A 12917-nucleotide genomic window follows, 5' to 3' on the forward strand; every position below is an offset into this window, starting at 1 on the left:
CAAAAGACAGAGCTTTTCATTACCTCTTTCCCACAATTTCAGTTTCTTCTTAAAAAACTTTACTTCATCATTTGTTTTATTTCATCTCAATAGAAATTACATCAACAATAAATGACATGCTTACAAACTGTAGCCATGAATTTGGTAGGGCATGATGAGTTGATATTTATACTTAAAGGATATCTACCATATTTACAGAACAGCCTGAACATCACAGGCGTCACTGTGACCTAAAGAAAAACAGAGGAATACATAGAAAGTTGAGCCCAGTGAGTTTCAGATGAGGGATGCTGAGAACCAATGGGTGTAGCAAAAAAGGTTTCAGGCAGGGAGGGGCAGAGAGTTTGGTTTCTGGAGGGACTTAATTTGGTGTGCTACTTGATACTCGGAAATGCAAACTGTTGGAAAATTTGCTACAGTCTTCAAGTTCCTAACAGTGCACTTAACATCCACATAATAAAAACAGACCCTGCATGTCTGCCTGAAACATTACAGCATTTTGGTACCAGCCACCTCTTAATGATCAAATTTAGGTGAGGAAGACACTCATGTTCCTGTTAAGGTCTACCTTTAAAGCCCAGTTGTACTCACTCCTTCCTCCCTTCTTCCACACATTCTTTACACATTTGCATTTACTTCCTTCTGCATAAAACCATACTATTTAAGTACTATTTGCAGTACTCAGAGATTTGAAACACAATGTTGGTAAATTATTTAGCAAACAATTAGAGGAAGGAGTGCAAACAAAACCACTAATTTCCAAAAGTATCTTTAATTGCTTGGTGCAGTCTCAGAACCCCAAGCAAATATTAAGATAATTAATAGCTGTCAACTTGTCAGTCACATGAAAAGCACCTTCAGTCAATTGTCAAACATGTCCCTCATTCTTCAGAAGGTGTGAGCACAGCTACCTGCTGTTTCTTTCAAGGTCACATTGACTTCACAACACTATTCCCATGGTGTAGAAGTTCAAATCTATTTTGATAGTTCCTTTAGAATTTCCAAGCCTTTGTTCAGCAATCGCTATCAATGAATGAAACACTTTATATCTCCAATGAGTACTTCAAACATAACCTTTGAATAACCTCCAATAATTGCATGACAGATGACGTACATATGAGTTTGGATGCAAAAATTGTTCCAACAGAGTCCAGACAAGCACAGAGATGTAGAATCTGTGATCAAAAAGGCAAAACAAGGCACCTGTCCAGAAGACAGCTGTTCCCACGCTTTGTTTTGCAGGAAAGATTTTGGCTTATCGGATTTAGATGTATCCTGTCACTAGCAATATATTCATGCCTTCAATAACTACTTAAAGTATTAAATATAACTGCAAATTGCTAGTGTTGTGGATCTTTGGGATTCTTAACATCCTGTGAGGTGTGCCTTCCCCCACCCCTTTCAAGCAATAACCACTAGTGGAGGATGTGATAGCTGCATCCACCTTACTCTGGACTTTGGGGGCAGATGGCAACATGGCAGCCAAGCGCTGTCTGGAATGGTGACCCAGACGTCTTGCTGGTATTCAAATATGACCATAAGTCACTCATCTTTCTCTATAAATAGCAGGCAGCCCAGGGCCCGTGGAGCTCTCCTGTACAGCAGCGGGCTGCACGCCAGGATCTCTCCTTGAGCAGGGACACCTCTCAAGGTTGCTCCTCCAGGTCGAGAGATCCCTTCCCACAACAGATCCTCACTAAGTGATTAATAGCATGATAAACTTTGACTTCTTATGTAAGTGGTCTAAAGGATTAACCATGCATGTATAATCCTTTCAACCTAAACTGTTGGTAAATCTGGGACTAGGAATGACCAGCTGTGCCTAGGCTGCTCTCTGAGAAGGGTTTTAGAAAGCAGGACAGTCTATTCTGAACCCCATGATTCAGTGGGAGTGGTGTTGTCTGACCCTGTTCTCTATGCAGTAATTAATCAAGTGTACCTTGCCACCAAATCTTGTTAAATCGCTGTCGCATTTACCATTGAACATTAACGCACGTTAGATTGATAGAGTATATGGTGGATTCTGTCTTATGAGTGAAGTGCATCGCACCAAGACACAAAGCTTATCAGTCCACTATCTGAACAAGAAAAAACCAGAAGGAATATTGCTGGAGGTATGCCAACACTTCCACCAAAACAGCACTCTCTGGGAGGAGTGCAACTCCAAAGATCCACTTTCATTTTGGTACATCCCCCTTAACCTCCTAGGAGGCAGAAAGTATCCATACTTTTTTTTTTTTTGTTTACTATTGGTTTTGCTAACTTAAAGCTGTAAATCCCCTTCAGTTCTTTTTCTGAGTATTGTTGAGCATTACATATTTGTACTTAACCATTTCTGCTTTTAAATACAATATAAGTGTGATTTAGTGCGTTTCTGTGAGATTTCATTGCTCTGACTTCTTAGTGAAGGAAAGCAGCATTATCAAGATGGGGCTGGACAGTCTGTCTTCTGGCACAAGACTGTACACAAATCCTGGCATGGTTATTTGCATGTGGAGTGTTTCGTGTATTAGTGCTAAATATAAAGACTGGCACAGAGTGCCTCACTACCTTTCTGAAGGAGAGCATGCCTGTGTGGATGCTGCATTAATCCTGCGACCTGCAAAGGGAGAGTGCAAGGATTAGGCTTCTGAAGAAATTAGGCACCCAAAAGAAGTGTTATTTCAGCTGCTTTTATCACATGAAATCTTACACCTCCAATGCTCAGGCACTGCCTAGCATGCCAATGACCACCTCTGTAAATTCAGACTCCTTGTCTCTGAGCAACTCATTTCTGTCTCTGACAGAAGGAATTAAAGAAAAAAAAAGGGGGGGGAGGGGGGAAGGAAAAAATGGAAAAAAAGCTTAAAGTGTCTAAGTTTAAGTAGCTCAGAGCTATTTCAAAGGGCTCTGAAATGATCCTGTATTTGCCAGCCCTGTAGGAGGAGGCACTGGGAAGCAGAGTATGGCTTCCTCTCACTGCCAGCCCATTGGCCTGGGAAGAGTCAGCAGCACATCAGTGGGCTCCTGCGGCTCAGTTGCTCAGTCCTCTGAAAATGTGCTGGCTTAAGCTTCTGTTTGCTCAGGACTTCTGTATGGCACTGCATGGAAGCCCAGCCCTGGGAGTGCAACTTTGGAGACTGGCTTGTGGTCCATTTGCGTATTCTTGTGAGTCTCACTAGAAAGATTTGCACTTGCATCCTCAGAGTCTGGAGGCAGCCCAAAAGAAATCAGCATTGAACCTAAACTCATTTTTGTCTCTGGAGCTGATGCTGCATTTTGGGACCTAGCTCATGCCATATGCAATATATGGTGATCTTCTACCCCAGAGTAGATTTACTGCAGGATCCCTTTCTCAGGGTGAGAAACAGCCTTGGCTTTAAACAAGGGGACACAGCTTTTCAGCATCTGGAAGCTTGTAACATCAAGTATGGTAAGGGCTCCCTAGAGAGAGTTTTCACTGTCCATTAACTTTTGCAGTGTGTCAGATTTCCAGTGTAGTTGGAGAAGTCACTATGGAGCTTGGGGTGTTAGGACAGAACACACCAATAAGACAATAAAATTCTCTGGACTAGCTAATGTGAGCCAGAAATCTTGGTTGACTCTTCTCTGGTAAAGTCATCCTGCTCGTTTACAGCTAGCAACAACTTAAAAACAACTCACACAGACAGGAAGAAGTGCATTTTGCCCAGAGACGAGTTGGAGTTCCCTGTTGCTGGACAGCAGCAGAGGCAGCAGCTGGGACAGATGGAAAATCATGCTATGAGTGTAATGCTGATCCACGAGAAATGGTTTTGCACATTCTGCAGCATAGTCAAGTACTTTTGCAACTTTCTAAGAGACCGGGGAAAAAATCAAGAACAAAACTTGAGCTGAGGTTTGAGGCTGCCTATGACTGGTACAGTGAGGTGATCTTTTCATTTCTTAGCCTTTGCAGAAGGAAGAAGGCTGTTATCACTGTAGGACCAGGCTACAGACTTGGGCCCTCATCACAGACCTCTAGCAGATAAAGCGGGGTACTGCTTAAACATTGTCTTTGTTTAGGACAATTTAAGGGAGTGGACATTCCAAAATTAATTACCTCCCCTCTTGCTTTAACCCTTCCCTTTGCACCTATGGAGACAAGTGTGAGTAGATATAAGCAGAAAAGTTACTGTTTACTAAAAAAATGAAACAGCAACAGGCAAAATAACAGTAAATAATAACTGGAAACAAAGTTGCTGAATCTCAGGGCAATGCCCCTCAATCTCTCCAGCTTTGGCAGCTTTGTTGACAAGAGCGGCTGAAAGACTCTGGTGGCTGGGAAACTCAGGCGCCGGAGAACTCGGCAAACCTGCAGAGTCAATTCCTCTGCCTCCTCCTCGGCTGGCTGGACCTGGCTGGTGCCAGCACTGCAGTTTCTGAGCCATTCATTGGTGTGTTGTAGGGCACAACTGGTCTCTCCAAGCACCGAAACCAGCACCTCCCAGCCTCGATGGCTCTGGCTCCACACTGTGGCTCTAGACAGGTATTGTGAAATTTTCTTGAAGCAGTTTAGCATTGCAAAATGCTTTCCTTGCAAGCAGACAAGGAGCTCACAGAGAACAAAAGAAGGCTTCTGCCTTGCCCTGTCTCAGCTTCCCCTAAAGAAAGAAAGGAAAAGGGCAAGAGAATTCTGCCTGAGCGACCCTGACCTTAAAAGAACCTGCCACACTGACCTCTGTGGTTCCGTGTCCAGCTGCCGGGTCTTAGAGAGACAGTAATAATTTTGGGAACAGGTAGATAGGGAATACAATAACACTTTGGGTTGCCCAGGACAACGTTGTATAACCTGGTGCTCTGGTAGAAAGATGATCTCCAGTGAAAAGGAGTTACAGCCAGATTACTGTTCAGTAAGACCTCATTCCTCATATATGCTCATAGATGGTTTTTCTATTCACTAAGAATAGAGGGATAGATGATATGGATGAGCCCTCATAAATTGTCTTTGTCCCTATTTTCACTGTCCAGAGAAGTGGAGGATTTTAAAACAAGTGGAACTCAGGAAGTGTTTATTGTAGAACACTACTCTCCAAAACTGCACATGCATCTTTATGCACTATCAAGTGACTACTTCCCACTCTTGTGCGCAGAATTCAACATTCATTTGTGTTTAGGTCTTGTACTTAAATTACATTTACATTGTCGTTTTGAAGGGAAGGGATTTTGTAAGGGCACTGAAATCACTGCACCTGCTCTTTCTTCCTTGAAGAAGCCAGAATGGTATAAGGAACATCAGTGTACACTAAGTTTCATCTGTGTTAAGATGTCCATCTTTCTCAGAGGAGAAGATAGATCGCTCTAATATGCAAGGTTTTGTAATAACAAAATGTCTCGCCTAAAATTGTAGCTTAGTTGGTAGATTAGGGAGAAAGAATTATTCCCATGTAGATTCTAACACTGTATTTTAATAAATGTTTTAAATAAAGGGAAGGCCACTTCCCATGCAGTTTTGCTTTGTTCTAATGAAATATTTACCATGCTGTAATTGCAGTCCATCCCTCAGGCAGAAGAATACTGCCAGCCATGTAATAAATATTCTACCATGCCTAAGCTAGGATTTTTGGAAAAGAAATTTCTCTTAGTAGGTAAGAGTTGTTTGATAATGGTTTCTGAGATGACCACTAAGGAATTTGTTCATTAAATGGATTTCAGAAAGAGCAGAGGTATAAGATTCTTCACACATCATCACATTTAGCTAATCATTTATATATTCAAAAAACTTTACTAACTATGCCTCACAGAGGAGAAACAAACCACATGAGTCAAATCACCAAGTTACTTCTCAATTCCAAAAGCACTTCATAAAATCACCTCCAAAAATACAGGAAGCTCTTTTGAAAAAAGAAAGAACAGGAAAGCTAGAGAGCTTGTGTGCTTGCAATGTGCAGAACCAGGTACTTCCCCACTGCCATAATTCTGCTGCTTGGCTTAAATCAGCTGAGACCCTAGATCTCCCTTCAGTCAATGCCAGAGTACATTTTTTTTCCTTCCAGAACTATTCTAGAGGCAAAAAATCTAGTTTAATCATAACAAAGGACATCAAAACAAGCCTGGATTTATTTCTGCACTACACAAAGTCTGTGGTCAATGTCCAAGGATAAGGATAGTGCCCTCATTTTTGAGTCACATCCACAGGTCTTTCTCACCTCTCTGGCCACCCCTGCCCTTTTGCACTAGTGCTGATATTGGCCCAGTATCTTCAGACTCATGCTGATACTCAATTTCAGTTTGTGAAAGCTAACTGTAAGTACTCCTGTAAAACCAAATTACTTGGAATAGTGGAAGTTCATGCGATGCTGTAGAGAAGACAGAAAATGTCACAGGAACTCTCATACTACTTCCTATCTCTATTACTGTTCACAGCTTCTCTCTTCAGGAAAAAAACAGGATGGGGACAGGCAGGGAGAGAGAATGCAGCAGGAGAAAGAGTGAAGCTGTTCATTTCTCTCAGTTCCCTCTCTCACTCTTTGCCTTTCTTTCCTGGGCTTTGATTTAATACCTTGATCTGAGAAATGGAAAAGAACAGAGGATCGCCAGAAGGTAGCAATAAATATGCAGCAGTACTTTTCTGCCTTTAGTTTTCACCTTCATTCATAGCAGAAAAATTGCCTCAACACATTCTTCCTTACAGAATGGGGAGGAGGACACTTTATGCCAAACAGAGATGTATTTGTTTCCTCTTAAAAGAAAAGATCAGCCTCTTACTTCTGTATTCAGAAGCATGTATTTACAGAGTTGTTATATCGCCTACAACCAGACTTTAAATATTTATTGCTTGTGTGGCTGAAAAATAGTGCAATCAGATTACAAGAAATCCTCCACAGATTCTCCCTCTGACAATATTTCAAGCCATGGGGGAACACACACTACAGCTAGCTGGCAACTTACTCCACAAGCAGCTCTGCAGGGACAGATCCTGCTTAGATGCTGGGTTCCTCCGCAGCTGGGAGGGGAACACAAGCCTAAGGAGCCCAGTGCTTCATATCTCACAGAAAAGATCCACAGACTCTCAAACCAAAACAGAGGGAAAGGATCATCAGATAGTAATGTTCAGTTTTGAATATTCTTGATGCACGACACAAAGGATCACCCTGGGTAGGGCTTTTGGACTGCAGTCTGTACCAGTCAGTCGACAGCCTCCGTGTCTGCCCATATATCCACAGAGGAGACATCCTGACCAGCAATGAAGACAAAAGACACAACGAATGCGAAACATTCATTTGGACAGACTAATACTACAATTCAACAAATATTTTCCTGTTCAGGAGCAGCCACCAGTGTCACTGCAATAGGGAACAATATCCCAGGAAACTGCAGCACATCTCAAAGGACCATCCAAGATTTGCACCTTATGTGCCACCAGTGCTCAACGTTCCTCTCCAGGACACCACTGATGAATTCATCTGTATTGGAAGAACAACTTCTAAATCAGGCTGTCTTAAGGATCAATCAAACCTTTCCTCAAACACACACTCACTGTACAGTGTGGGTTTCCTCCACAGTCAAGCATGATCTGGGGACTGTGGAATACTTTCTGCCCATTCTTAGGGAAGATGGAGTCAAATGCAAAATGCTCTTCAAAGGTTTCAATTAAAAATATTAATGAGATTTTAGATCAAGGCTTCTAGATTTTAGTCATCTTCATGGGAAATGGCAAAGCTTTAACTTTTCCCTGTTTATGGTGTTTCACTACACCTCAAACTTAGCTCTATAAAGGTGTCCAGTCTCTACTTAATTGTCCACAGTGCATGCTGCATTGTACAATTTTTTTCTGAAGTGGAAGCTCTGAACCACACTGTTAAACACAGGAAATTTATCTTTTTTTTTTTTTCTAGAAAGACAAGAAGTACCTGCAGAAAAGTGCAGATGCATAAGTGACATCTTAATACATATGACAAGTCAGGAAACTTTTCTGCTACTTAATTGATCATTTTTCTTATGAGTATAGACAAGAGAAATTTATTTTAGTTTTGCAGTTTCCAATTTTTCTTGTCTGGTCCCTGCAGTTATGAAACTCCTGATTTACTTTCATGCAGAGTGAGAGGGATCTTTTCATGCCAGCACTTGGCTTGTTCCAGGAAAAGTGAAGTCATTACCCGTGATACTCTGTAAATACAGAGAGATGAGAGGAAAGCACACCATTCTTCTCACACATGGGTGGAGATGGACCAGCTGAAGTTACTACGAAGAGTATGAAGAGCTCTGTTAGCACTGATGCAGAACCCACAACTCACATCCCTAGCTGCAAGTATAGGGATTCTGAACTAAATGACAGAATTACTCCTTGCCTCTCCTGCCCTAATATAGGACAGAAAAAATACATTTTCCAGTGCATTTTCACTCTTAGAAAATATGCAAGAATGCAGTGCTATTTATGGCTTTCAAAAGGCTAGAACAAGCAAAATGTTGGCAAGGATTTTGCACAGAAAGGGTCAAACCTGTGTTATGAGGTAGCCATAAAGAAAGGAAATAAAAGCATCATGCCTTTCTTTAAAAGCACAATATCAAAATTTAATTTCCAAATACTGCAAATGAAGAAACTATATAAGAAAATTGTATGCTTCAAAGCACATAGGCTAAACACACACCAAAATTAGAAACACTGAAGAGGATGGCAAAATGTCACGTCTCCTATAAATGAAAGGCTAAACTAGCCAGCAAAAAAGGGTTGATAAAAGCAGTGCAAACGTTGAAATAATGCCAGTGAGATGGTAGAGAGAGAGGACAAGGGGAGGTGGCCGGCAGTGAGCATCCTGTGCTCGGAAGACATGCTGGGAAAATGCCAGAAACAAGTGGCAGACAGGATTTTCATTCTGCTTAAACTAGCTTCATTCCTTGAGAGACTCCACTGTGCTGAACAGGGTTATTTCAGTTTTACTCCTGAGGGTAGGGGCATCCTCAAAAACTCTTTGTGCCTCTGACAGAAGGCTGGTACTCCTTAATTTGCCCAGTTTTGTCAGATGTTGTAGTGGTTTTAATGGCACTGGTATATTATCTGGGTGAGATAAGGGGGTTCACAGCCTTGGCAAGAGGTACCCTCATGCCTTTGCTTCAGCGGTACCCCAGCCTGGGCAGAGAAGACCCCCTCCTATTCGTTACCCACCACGTGCCCAGAGGGCAGCTGTCACAGGGGACTCTAATGGCATGTGGTTATTTAAACAAGGAAAAGCCAAAGATTTTCATGAGTTAAACTCATATGTAACAGCTATAAGTATATTAATAGCTAAAAGCAACACCGATGTTCACTGCAGGAAGATTTCCTCTCTCCTTCTTGTCCCAGGCTCTATTACACAGGGAAGCCATGGGCTGCTTTCACCTTGCATGAGCAAATCAAATCTTCAGGGAACAGCTTTAACAACTTACTTCTCCAGAAAAATCAGAGCCCTTTTCTCATGGGTAATGGGATAAAAAAACCCCATAAAATCAACAAATGTCCAGTGCCCTAAGATACAGCCTTTTTCCTGATGTCAAGGGTGAATCTACTGTCTTTTTCTTCTCTTTGGACAAAACACTTCTCTTTCTTCCTAGCCTAAACCTTTGCCTCAGGTTTATCCCTGTGCAGATGAAGGAACAGGGATAAGCAGGGAAATTGCCCTTGCCCCTTCCTCAGCTGCCTCCACAGACCTCCAGCTACCACATCACACTCGCAGCTCTCCTCCTCTGAGACCACTTCCCTGTGCTTGCACTTGGTAGAAGCTGGCTCTATACATCTTGTTTTCCCAAGCACTCCTTGCTACCTCAGCTTTGGGGTTTCATCAGCGTGTCATCTCTGCCCCAAATGTATCTGCCCTTCTCCAGGATGCCCTGCAGGGCAGGGTGCTCATGTGGCAAGTTTCTGTCTCTCTGAAGCCAGGGGAGGGCCAGGGCCAGCACAGCTGGTCCCAAAGCTGAAGCGGCTCTGCCCTGACCATGACCTTTGGCCTCAGACACAGGTGTAGGACAGAGTTGTGCAACAGAATATATAATTTTCATCACAGAATGCCTTCAGGCTGTTGTCTCAAGCTTGGACTGCTTTTGGGGGCAGCCACAATCACTGCAGTGTTCTTCAAGGGCTTCCCTCTGCCAAAGCAGTCATTGACAGTGTAACAGTATGTTGATATACCCAGCAAGGAGAATGACAAACAAATGTAGTCCCCAGTGAAACACAAAGAAAAATTAATTAAACATGTGTATAAAAATAATTACATGCTACGTAAAGACACATGCAAACTGACATTCCACAGATGACTCATACTTCCCTGCTCTTTTTCCAGTGTTTCCTTGAAGCCTGCTCTTAGCCATCCTGAGCAGCGTGTGTTTGCTCACAGAATCATGCTGCCTCCATTGAGGACACTCGCCTGATCCCAAATCCTCCTCGCCACCAGCATGGCCACATCTGCTGTAACAGAGCACATAAGATCTCAAGACCAACCATAGATCTGCCTTTGTCTTCTAGGGCTTTTCCAATCCCCTGAAACAAAATAAAGCTCAAAACCCATACAGAAGCACAAACAGGCAGATTTTTAGGACATCAGCTTCTTTAAAGACTGCTGCAAAGGTTCAGTTGGATTAGCTGTGACCTTGTGACCATGAAATCAGCTTGATCACCATCACTAGTTCTGTAAGACTAGCGCACCAGGAAGAATGGGACAGTACCAGACAATGAACAAAAGTGATTTCTTTTTTCTAAGCAGCTTTATCAAAAACCTCAGAGGCCTCATTATAAGAGACTCTGACATCTCCACCCCTCAGGTCTTTCTCTATTAACCAAAGTGTGTAAGGAAGGAATTTTAGACAGTCCTTGCAATGCAGCACTGTTTGCAACATTCAGTCAGTTTCCTGTATACTGATCTTCCTTTAGGGCTCAAAGTGTTCCACCACAGGCTCTGATGTTTGTACTTCAGTCCAAGAAGTTCTGGTAGCTTATACCACCCTGCAGAGTCCTCTCTGTATCTGCCCTGATACTGGGTCTCACTCACCAGCCTTTTTTGCTCCCAGCCAGAAAAGCTCTGTTGAGGGGTAGCTGTATTATCACTATGTGGTGGGGATGTATTTTTGGCAAGGTTCAAATGAGCAAAGGAGCAGAGCTGGTAGAAAGGGCAAAGCATGCCAGGTATACAATAGGAACATCCCACAGCTGTTCTGGCTGTGGGAAATGATGATGCTCAGCACAGCTGGTGACACTGGTGGATGAAATGGGATCAGAAAATAAAATAGAGCCTTGGGCGAAGAAGAGGTTTTCAATTTAAATCAGGCACATAAAGCAGAGAGAGTAGCCGTTTAAGCAAGACTGTTTAGCTGTGATGTTTTGTAAGGGATGGACAAGGCCGATGTTATGAGCCAGCAAAAAAGAAGGGAGTTGCAGAAAGGAGAAAAGGGACTGAGAGGGAAGTTAATGAATGCTCTGGGACATTTGTTCCCTTCTATTTCAGAGAAATACTTCTTTTAACCAGTAATAACCTCCCTAAAAAGCGAAATGGACTGAGTGTTTCAACACAGCTGCAGGACACTGCCCTGCTCCAGTGAAGCACTTCAGCACATACTTACTTTCAAGCTTATGGGCAGCCCAGAAAGCCAACAGGACCATGCACTTTTTTGGAGAGAATTATGAATATAAATGGTCTGCTGGATTCAGACCTGGGAGCTAGAGTCTGCCTTCAGCTCCAGTCATGTAACTTCAATAAAGGCTGGACTGACAGCTGGGAAACACCACCCTGCATGTACGTGAATGTAATGAGAAAGATCTTACCAAAGGAAAAACACTGAATTGAACTAATATATTTAACTTTTACATAATAAAGTTATAATTTTCAAGGTAGTTTTCAAAGAGCCCTTGGATATATGCTGTATATCCTTCTCCTTCTACCACTCCTCAGGAAATCATGGCTTCTAAAAAGTACTTATTTCTTACAGGATTCTATATGTTTTGGTCAGTGGAGCTTGAATTGATTGATACAAACAGATATGTTTTATTTTTACAGCTGGATTATTTAATTTCTTGTCTTAAATCTACTTCTCAGCAATAGCATATCAACAATGTTATCACTCAGGACTTGATGAGTAAAAACACATACAGAAGGAGGAAACCATCTGGCTGAAAGGAAGACTATCCATCCTCTGTACAGGGGACAAGACTATAAATAAAAACCTACTGATCTGAAAGGATATTGGAAAGTACCAGCCACCTCCTGTTTTACTGTTAAGCCACACTTCAGTACTTCCTTCTGGAAACTGAGCATGGGCTGGTGGAGGAACACTCTTCATGCCTATTGATTTTTTTTAGTTTCCAGGCAGTGGAATTGCAGCACGAAGATCACTGTTTTCAGACCTTTTACCTTATTCTGCAAAATGACAAAATGGTATACAAAATTTCTGAGCTCATTTGACAATTGCAGAGATGTCTCAGAACTAAAAGTGGGTTTCAGCTGGTATTAATTATGATATTTTAATAACATGCAACTTTTGTCCTCTTCAGGTTTCATGGCATGAAAAGAATCCTACTTTTGCCACTAATTTTGTAAGGACCCTTTATTTTCAGACAAGCAACAGTGTTTGAATCAATTCAAATTATTAACCTCTACTAATGAAGGTCAAAGACAATGTCATCCCTCTGATAAGCAATGCTGGAAAACTGGTAATGGATGAGGAGAAGGCTGAGGTACTCAAAAAGTTTTTCCCTCAGTTTTCAATGGCAACCTCTCTTCCCACACCTCTAGAGTGAATGGACAGCAGGGTGGGGATTGGGGAGCTAAGTGCCTCCACTGAAAACTGAAAAGGGGCAAGTTTTAGATCAGATAGGAAGGAATTCATTACTGTGAGAGTGGTGAATTTCTGGAACAGGTTGCACAGAGAAGCTATGGATGTTCCATCCCTGGATGTGGTCAAGGCCAGGTTGGATGGGGCTCTGAGCAACCTGGTCTAGTGAAAGGTGTCCCTGC

The 12917-nt window shown here is 42.3% G+C and overlaps 1 long non-coding RNA gene across 1 annotated transcript in view; it reads right to left on the reverse strand.

Moving 5' to 3' along the window:
- The window catches only part of LOC116445015, a 29720-nt gene extending 18765 nt beyond the window's left edge, over positions 1–10955 (reverse strand). Inside the window, exon 1 of the long non-coding RNA XR_004240624.1 lies at positions 2551–10955. This is a non-coding gene — a long non-coding RNA (uncharacterized LOC116445015). The remainder of the gene's footprint in view (positions 1–2550) is intronic.
- Positions 10956–12917: the final 1962 nt, after the last annotated feature.

The sequence above is a fragment of the Corvus moneduloides genome, chromosome 6, assembly GCF_009650955.1.
Source record: "Corvus moneduloides isolate bCorMon1 chromosome 6, bCorMon1.pri, whole genome shotgun sequence".
Taxonomy (NCBI): domain Eukaryota; kingdom Metazoa; phylum Chordata; class Aves; order Passeriformes; family Corvidae; genus Corvus; species Corvus moneduloides.